The sequence below is a fragment of the Melitaea cinxia genome, chromosome 6, assembly GCF_905220565.1.
Source record: "Melitaea cinxia chromosome 6, ilMelCinx1.1, whole genome shotgun sequence".
Taxonomy (NCBI): domain Eukaryota; kingdom Metazoa; phylum Arthropoda; class Insecta; order Lepidoptera; family Nymphalidae; genus Melitaea; species Melitaea cinxia.
In genome coordinates, this window is record NC_059399.1 from 18,206,611 (window position 1) to 18,216,349 (window position 9,739).

At 36.4% G+C, this 9,739-nt stretch overlaps 1 long non-coding RNA gene across 1 annotated transcript; it reads right to left on the bottom strand.

The window, feature by feature from the left end:
• Positions 1–322: 322 nt before the first annotated feature.
• Positions 323–9,533, bottom strand: LOC123654702. Its single transcript, XR_006743268.1, has 2 exons — positions 9,471–9,533; positions 323–652 (listed from the first exon to the last, which is right to left on the bottom strand). It is a non-coding gene; the product is annotated as an uncharacterized LOC123654702 (long non-coding RNA).
• Positions 9,534–9,739: the final 206 nt, after the last annotated feature.

Here is a 9,739-nt window from a genome sequence, read left to right on the forward strand (position 1 = left end):
ATATTTCGTTGTGTGTTCGAGTTGCTTTTGTTTTATTTTTATGTAAATATTATATTTATGATCTGTTTCAGCGTGTACCTGACTCCCGATTCTGCATGACAGGTTCTGTGTTATCTCACCATTTCGTTTAAAGTATTTGATTAGCTTTTATAACATTTTTTTATATATTGTAGTAGAAATATTAAAACCTTTAAATACTTTGACTAAATTAAAATGTTTGTAGGCCTATGAGAATATAATGTTTAAAATGAAAGAACAAAATGTAAGCCACATTAACGGACTCATTTCGCATTCTTACTTTTAAATAATCTGACCTACAATATACTTGTTACACATCTTTATTTTTTCTTCATAGCAACAAGTCATTACATAGAAATAAAATAAAATTTGAAAGTTTCTCAACCACGGCACTACTATAAATGATACTCAATGATGATCAATTATTTTCTTAAAATAATTTTTAGTATCTGACGCACTTCGTCAGAACCAGGATTAGAGCAAGAATGAGAGCGTGCAAGACACGCGAGTGATGAATTGACATGTTCGGAGGCCATTAGGAGGAGATAAGAGGCATTTAACTCAATCCGCCGCTACGCCTCCGCGGATGCTGCCCGCCGCCGCGCTGGACCGACGTACAGGCTGCTTGAGACACCTTTAATTAAAGATTTTAAGCTAAAAATTTTAATTGCTTTGTTAATGATCTCAAATAAGTCAGTTTTACGTCGTTGAAATATTCATCCAAAAATTATGAAAATCTACACGAAAAGAAACAAAAAATTAAATAATATTAAAGTGAAATTAAGTCAATCAAAATCAAGTTATGCAAAATTACAGACGTGAATGGTTTTAATCAAAAAAAAAGTTCAAGCGTTTTTTATTTTATGTTTTACATAAAACATTGTTTTTTATAAATTTTAGTAATTAATATTAACATGTCAACTTTTAGTGCCATTCAGAAGAAACCTACAAAAATTAAAAGAAAAATAGTCAAGTGTAATTTTGTTAACATCACACCGAAAACAGCCGCAGGAACCAAAGTCAAAGTAATGAAGAATAACACCAAACAAACTTACAGCTAATAGTTATTTTTAGTAAAAACAATTACCAAACAGCCTGTACAAGGGCGTATAACCGTCGAAAGAAAAGTGTACGACCAAGTCGCCCGGTAGCGTTAATGACCACCGCATCTGACCCCGACGGGCACTTCTTAATATTATTACAATATAATCAAATTCTGATTACGACATCCATAATAATAGATCAACGTTTGTTTCACGGTTGAAATGATTCTAAACTTCTTAATTTATCTACGATGTGTCTTGATACTGTTCTTGACTATAGCGATCAGCAGTTAATTCTTATATGTTTTATTTTTATTTGTATGAACATATTACTCTTGATGACGCGTTGGCACAACGGTCACAACGCGTGGCTGTTGCGCATGCAGTTGCGGGTTCGATCCCCGCACATGTCATGTGTAATGGCCGTACAGATGTTTGCCGTGGTCTGGTAGTTTGTGCAGTCCTTGTGAGTTTCCCCACCGCACCTCGGAGAGCACGTTAAGCCGTCGTAACGGTTGTTATCATGTACACCTGATAGCTATCGTTACTCATAGTATGGAATATATCCACCAACACGTATTGTAGCGTGGTGAATTAAACTCTGATCCTTCTCCTACATGGGGAAAGAGGCCATTGCCCAGCAGTGGGATATTACAGGCTGAAGCGCACTACTCTTAAGGAATAATTACTGAACGAAAGTCACACGACTACGATCTGATGATCGTATTGTATTAAAAAAAAATCTTAGATAATAATAACATATATTTGAGTTTGAAGACAATTTTTATTATATTCAGGCTAAATTCATCATCCTCATCATTACAGCCTATACAGTCCACTGCTGGACATAGGCCTCTACAAGTTTACACCAAAAATAACGTGAACTCGTGTGTTTTGCCTATAGTCACCAGGCTGGTCAGGCTAAATTAGTCAAGAAAGAATTAAACAACAAAAAGAAGAATTAAACAGATTTTGGTGAAACTTAGAAATTAATTACGCTGTGTGGCTACGGTAGTAAAGAATATAGCCACCCCCTCTCTTCTCGTGGGTATCGTAAGAGGCGACTAAGGGATAACACAATTCCATTACCGCCTTGGAAGTTAAAAAGCCGACCGGTGATGGAATAACCATCGAACTGCTTTAAAATACACAGGCCAAAGACGGGCAGCAGTGTGTTTGGTGCGACCAAGCCAGCCCTGCGATCACCCGCCTGCCCAGCGTGGTGACTATAGGCAAAACACACACACGAGTTCATGTCATTTTTGGCGCGAACTTATGGAGTCCTATGTCCAGCAGTGGACAATATTAAGTTGAAGTGATGATGATAAATGATGAGAAATTAATTATTATTAATTAAATTATACTTATAAAATAGTCACAAATACAATTAATTAAAGCTAGAATCTTGAAAGGTTACACAATTCAGGACTGACAAGAGGATTTAGAATTTCAAAGTTTGAGAGAGCAAAGGGCTTTTGGAACCTTCAAACATAAAAAGCTAAATCACACATGATTAATCTTTATTATAAAACTAGCGACCCGTCCCGGCTTCGCACGGTTGCAAAAACTACCAGTATTCCTCTACCGCCTAAAAAAACCGCATCAAAATCCGTTGCGTAGTTTTAAAGATTTAAGCATACATAGGGACAGAGAAAGCGACTTTGTTTTATACTATGTACTAATTATGAACAATAAGAAAGAAGTTTAGATTTGGTAACTATTACCGGGCACACATTAAGATCTGTTTGCTGAGTTAAAAGTTAATCAGCGCTGGAAAGCATTTCGTTGTGCGTGATAGCGTTATCTGTACGAGCAGCGCCCGCGCTGCGTTTAATTAACTTCTTCATTAGCGAGGGCATGGACTTGTGCTTTACTGGTCGGTTTTAAACGCAAGATAGCCTATCCGTGCTGTTTCACACGCGTTTGTTAAGTGGTTTCGTTTAGTGTTACAGCAGAATCTTTTATAGCCTATCTTATTCTCGATAAACAGATTTTTTGGTGTAGAAATTTTTTTTGAAATAACATTAGTAGTTCTCTTAACTGTGGCATTAAATTTTTTATAAGGGAGAAGTTTGGATGGTCAGCCTGATCTTTTGAAAGAATGATATCTGACGTCTCCATAAGTAACGTTATAAGTATTGAACCTCACTATTGAACGATGAACATGTTAAGAACTGAAGACTTAGACAAATATATTCCTTATAACCCTAAAATAACCATAAAATGGAAGTAATTTTTTTATACAACTAGGTCGGCAAACAAGCGTACGACTCACCTGTTGGTAAGCGATTACAGTAGCTCATAGAGGCCTGCAACACCAGAAACGTTGCAAGCGTGTGTGACCCTACCCCCAGTCACCCCAGGAGCTCTGGTTACCTTACTCACTGGAACACAAATGCCTAACTCAACAGGAAATCAAGCTATTGCTTCAAAAGAGAATATACTAGAAGCAAATATACTGAAGTGTTTTTCTTATATATATTTTTCTTTTAATCTTTAAGCAGTTTTGTTGTCAATTACGTTTTAAGCAGTAAACAAGTTTAACAGCAGGTTGCAGGGTCAATTAAAGATAAATTTGCACGCAAACCCCGAACTGTCAATCGAGAATCGCTAATGGACAGGTGCTGTCTTAACGCATGGCGTCTTCACTACCTGTACTTATTAAAAGATTATATAAAACCATAAAAACCCATCAAAATCGTTTTAATTTTTTTTTGTGAAAATTTTTGTAAAAAAAAATCGATAATTTTATTTGATAATGACTATGTATGTAAGAGGTACTAAGTTAAATAAACATATTTCGCATTGTGATTTTATTATGGCAACATATTGTTTTATCATTAAATCTTACAGTTACAAAAAAAACATTACAAACAAAACAATTTTCTTTTTCAATTTTTTACCTGAACGCAATAATAATTCACCTCCTTTTCATCTAATTCACTAATTCAAACAAAAATAATGTCAAAAAAATTGGAATACGGTAAAACGATAACATTTTTAATGGCACGTATTCCTAACACGAGACGGTATCCTATAACGATAAGTGTGTATTCGATTTATTTCTTTTGTCCAAAGGTAACAAGCGACATTGAATAAATTAAGCTACCGGACTTCGATCGGTACAGTTACCAGATAAGGATGACGAGGGGTCTTATTTATAATCCTGATGATAACTCATGACGTAAAGATTTAAAGAACACGACCTACTGTTTCGGTGAGTCTTTGGTGTGGTTTTATAGATTTTTAATGGGGTCTTCGCGGAGAGATAAATCGAATTGGTCCAGTGGATGGTACGTGTAAATCGACACCGTTTTGGGGGTCAAAATTGAATGATTCATTCAGTGAAATTTGAAATTAAAGTTCATTTCATGGTTGAACGAAACTTGTCGTAAGAGTTATTCTGAGTTCTTTGAAGTGGAGTTTTAGTAAAGTTGGAGTATGACTTCTCGTTCCCGCAGTATAGCAGGCTGTTCCGCTAACTGTCATGATGTATTAAATGTGTTGGCGGATAATACTCAAGCCGTTAGCTAATACAGCCAAGACCTAGACCAAGACCAGGTTACGCTTAAATCATCATCTTTTATCGCCATAATGCGTATTTACTTGACGTTTTCGTCGTACGTTGTATTATACCACACACCTTTTCACTGAGGGTACCGATTTTGATGATTTTTGTTTTAATCGAAAGCTAATGTTTGTCATAGTTTCCTTTAAATTTTATCGAGATCTGATGATATTATATTGTATTACTTGTCGATATAATTGTAGTCGGTTTCTTTTCGTTTGCGAGTAGCCACAATTAGGTCTAATGAAAATCGTAAAAATGAAATTAAATATTACTTACAAACAAATTTATAGCGTTACCGACAATATTAGTTAGCTTAGGAGTGAGGATTATTACTCTTTACCTATTTTTAGCTAGTAAAAACCCAGAAGCTTAAATCTGTATAGCAAAGACTTACGCTTGACGTTTTAAATTTCTGTGATAATTCTGAGCTGTGCTCGAGAGATTTATAGCGTCAATTATCCGATGCCTGCTCCAAAATGGAGTGTCCGCCTCGCGCCTTAGGTGGACGACCGCGTATCATAAACTTAAATGGACAAAAAATTAAAAAGAAAAAAAAAAACGAAATTCCTACTGGAAATAATGTAACATTAAATTATAATTACGCTATTTTATGGTCGAATATTATCTGTACATAGTTTCAAGGACTTGACTTATCGTTCGTCTCATTTTGATGTAATATCATCATCATACAGAAATATTATTTTTTATGATATTTAATCGAATATACATATACAATTACAGGTTTACGATAAACTTACATACAAATACATTATAATAATCATATTCTAGAAAAGATCACTCAGTGTTAAATGTCCGTTGAGATAAAGTTTCCAGAACAAAATTATAACTATGTTGAAAAACTCTTTTAAATTACTTACTTACTTACTTACTTACTTACTTACTCCTCTGGCTCAGCGACCCGAAGTGGATCTTGGCCTCCGACACCAAAAGTCTCCAACGGTCCCGGTCCAGAGCCATCTCACGCCAGTCCGCTGTCACCAGCTCGCGCAGGTCTCTCCGTACCTCGTCCTCCCAGCGGTATTTGGGGCGCCCCACAGGCCTACAACCGTCAGGTTTCCCCAAGTACGCCCTCTTCGCTGCGCGATCGTCTCCCATCCTTACTACGTGGCCGAGCCAGCGAAGTCGCGCCGCTTTGGTTTCTCCGATGATATTGGGTTCAGCCACTAGGTCTTCAATCTCTCGGTTCTTTCTCACCCGCCATCTTCCGTCAGCTTCTTGGGTCGGCCCTAAAATCTTTCGGAGTATTTTCCGCTCTGCCACAAGAAGCTTGTTCTCTTCTTTAAGCGTTAGTACCCAAGTCTCGCATCCGTACATAAGGATTGGTCTGATCACAGTTTTGTATATCCTAATCTTAGTTTTTCTGCTAAGTAACTTAGATACTAACACCTTATGCAGGGAGGCAGTACATCGTAGGGCATTTTGAATACGAGTATCAATCTCGAGCTCTCTCGTATTAGTGTCAGTTACAGTGCAACCTAAGTACTTGAATTTATCTACGCCTTTGTAGACTGTGCCTCCCACTACAAGATTTTTGCGTGGTACACGAATGTTTTTGAAGCGCTTCATGTGAAGGTATTCGGTTTTCTCCTTACTTATCTTTAGGCCGATCCTAGCTGCTTCCAGGTCCAAGACTCTCACCACATTTTTGGCCTCCTCTTCACTTTGTGCAAGCAGTGCCAGATCATCGGCGTATCCTATTACACTATGTATATTACAATATGTCTTTTAAATTACAAAAAAAAAAAAAATTCTCTCTCCATAATTTCGAAAGCTATTCAAAGTAACCTTGCATTTACAAATCGTCTATAAACAAATAATCAAAGCTGACAATGCAAACCCAAAGCTAATTTCAAATGCATTCTTATGATTATGATTTTTGCACTGTGGGAAAAGGGATAATGTTCGTAAGACTATTCGTTCGTTTATTCGTAAGTATTCGCGAACTCTCAAAGCAGTCCTGTGTCATATATCAAGTCCCATCACTTTCCTATCACAGGACAGTTCTGACTGACCGGCTTTACAATCATACATAATCTGGTCATCCAGCAATTACTAAATTACAAGTACAGAGCAACACCTAGTGTAGCTCGTGAGGTAGGCGTCGCCTTAAGATCGTGTAGTCACGAGTGGAGCGATAGAGCGGTCACTGTAATTAGTACCTGTAGCCCTAATGAGCTGTAAGATATATACTTGGTAGGCATAACATTTAATAAAGAAATTTTAGTAATTTTTACCGACTTAAAAAAGGAGAAGTGTGTTGATTCGACTGTACTTTTTGAGTTATATCTGATAATGGCAAACTGAGCAATTTTATACTGGGAAACTTTTTACTGGGCGTTTCGATTTTGATGATGCTTTTTTAAATCGAAAGCTATATTTAAATTTAATTGGCATTTGAGAGTACTTTTTGGGTAATATTTGATAACGCGTATTTATTTGAGTATTTTTTGTCTACCTACGTTGTATTACTTGTAAAATATAAAAAATAAATATGATAAAATAAATATGTAAAAGAAGTCGGCATTTTTCCGTTTGCGAGCAAATACAATTATACTATTTTTTAGGCTTAGATAACCTATTTTTAAGAAACTAGGCTTTATAACATCAAACTGCGACAAAGCCTGTACTGCGGTCACCAACCCGTCTGCCCAGCGTGGTGACTTTGGGCAAAACACATGAGTTCACCTTATTTTTGGCGTAAACTTGTGGAGGCCTATGTCCAGCAGTGGACTGTATAGGCTGTAATGAATGAAAAATACTCAGGGAAGTGCAGTTGATCGTCGAATTATAACAACATACCTATTTATAAAATTAAATAACCTACGCATGCGTTGTAAAAACCCGTTATAAAGCTCAAGCTGTCAGTCCAAACATACTTAACATGTTCACATAACGAGGGCCACTCAGAAACAGTTGACATGTCGCAACATTTCCCATAAACCTCCTATGATAATGATAATGCGTCCATTTATTTCTCATATATGGTGTTTTATGGTAATACAATTATCCGTCAACATTCACGATAATATTATGAAGCTCCATATTGCGTTTGTTTAAACACCCAAGATCGATATTAATTTGAAGACATACTCTTAATGTAACAAATAGCATATTCTTATATAGGTAGCCTTTACCTGCGGTTTCGATCGCATTGAACTTTATTTTTTTAATAAAAGTTAGTCCTGTATTACTGCTAAAACCTCCAAGAATATGTGTACAAAGTTTCATGATGATCGGGTAAGTAGTTTTCGTGTGAAAGCGTAACAAACAAACTTACATTTATGATATTATATTAGGGAATTAGGGATTGTATGCTTTGGCCATATCGTCAGTAAACTAAATGTGTTATATCGTTTTAGTTGCGTTACTTTCGATCCTATAGGTAAATATGGAAATAACAAGGAATAGGATTAAATAATCAATTAGTTTTTCTGTATCCATCCCAATCTGTGTTAATTTCATTGGAATTAGTATATTCTTACTTTTCAATGTGTGTAGGATACAATGTAATTACATTCCTTTGCGATAAGTTTATTGTGAACGATTCTCTGACACTAACATATTTAAACCATCGTAACTCAAACACTTTATACATACATACTAACAGTGTTGGTACATTGTTGCTTAAATTCATCGCAAAAATCTTTCTGAATGTAAAACTATAAGAAACATTTGCCTTACTTATAGATATTTATTGTTGTAACAAGCATTTCGTCGTGCTTAGAGTCATTATCAAGATATGAGACCACAGAGTCACCTTTTGGATCGTAAAAGAGTGAAAGCCAGCTATTTAGAGAATTCTTTCGTTGCTTACACATCTATTGGGTCAGTTTGTACTCTCTAGTCGTAAATTGCGTACTTAATTACAAAGTTTACTCTGCGACTAACTGTACGTAATTAGTGGCAGGCTTCGATAATAAAATATTCCAATAGAGGATCCCGTTTCTCCGACTCCTTATCGTAACCCCAAGGTCGCACATATAACGCGTAACAAGAGAAACGCATTTGAGTCACCCGGTAGCCGCGTGTCACCGATAGCCGGTTCGGTTCCCGCGCCGCCTTTATCTAGCCCCCTACCCACGGAGATAAACAAGATAAGCAGGTGGATATGTGGGTGTCGGTCTAGAAACACTTACGCGTCGAATGTGCTACTTTTCTGACAATTTATTTATCATTAAAATGTTATTTATATATATAAAAGTTTTTATGTAAATTGTTTGTAGATTTACGTGATTCCATATAGATTGTATGGACCAAATAAGAAGAAACTAACAAGCAGGTTCTATTGGAAATCAATAGCGTCATATAACATCTAGGTATTCCTTATAAGAACTACGTCGTCTAGTAGAAAAAATATGCTTATCTACGATCATAGTTAGCTCCTAGGCAAACCTCGAGTACCAGGCTATCATAACGGCGTAGGAGTTGTCATCGTCTCGCCGAGTTGTCAAGTGTCGATGGAAAAACGCAGTCGTAAGTACTAACTGCACGATCTTAATGAGAGTGGACAAACTGGATAACCGAGGGCCTTGCGGATGGATTAATATGGATATGACTGTATTGTTTATTTACCTTAAAAGATATTGATTGAATTTCAAATATAAAAAATATAGATTTAGCTTAAAAGTTCAAATTTTTTTATTAACATTTTAGACGCGATGAAAATAAATTTAATATATATGATGATAAAAATGACACGTAAGTATTAAAGATTTTTTAAAATAAATATATTAATAAATAAAAATAATAAAAGACGTGTCCACAGTAAGACCGGCAGCCATCATAACACGCGCCCTATAAGGCAGTGGTATCATTACCTCGACCGGTCGCTACCGGCCACCTCCGCGGCGCGCTGATCGCCTGGTAGCCACCGCACTAACCTCTGCTGTTGTTTTTATGCACCTTTATTTGTTTTGCTATTGAGATCATGTCTAGCCTATACTTATACGATACATAGAAATTTGAACTTTAAATCTTTAGATATAAGGGTGAGAGGGTGAGCGATGCAGAGAAGAATGTGGCAGACGTTGAATGGTGGGTGCGGACATTTCATTCACGTTCTGGTGGTTTATCGGTATTTGGAATA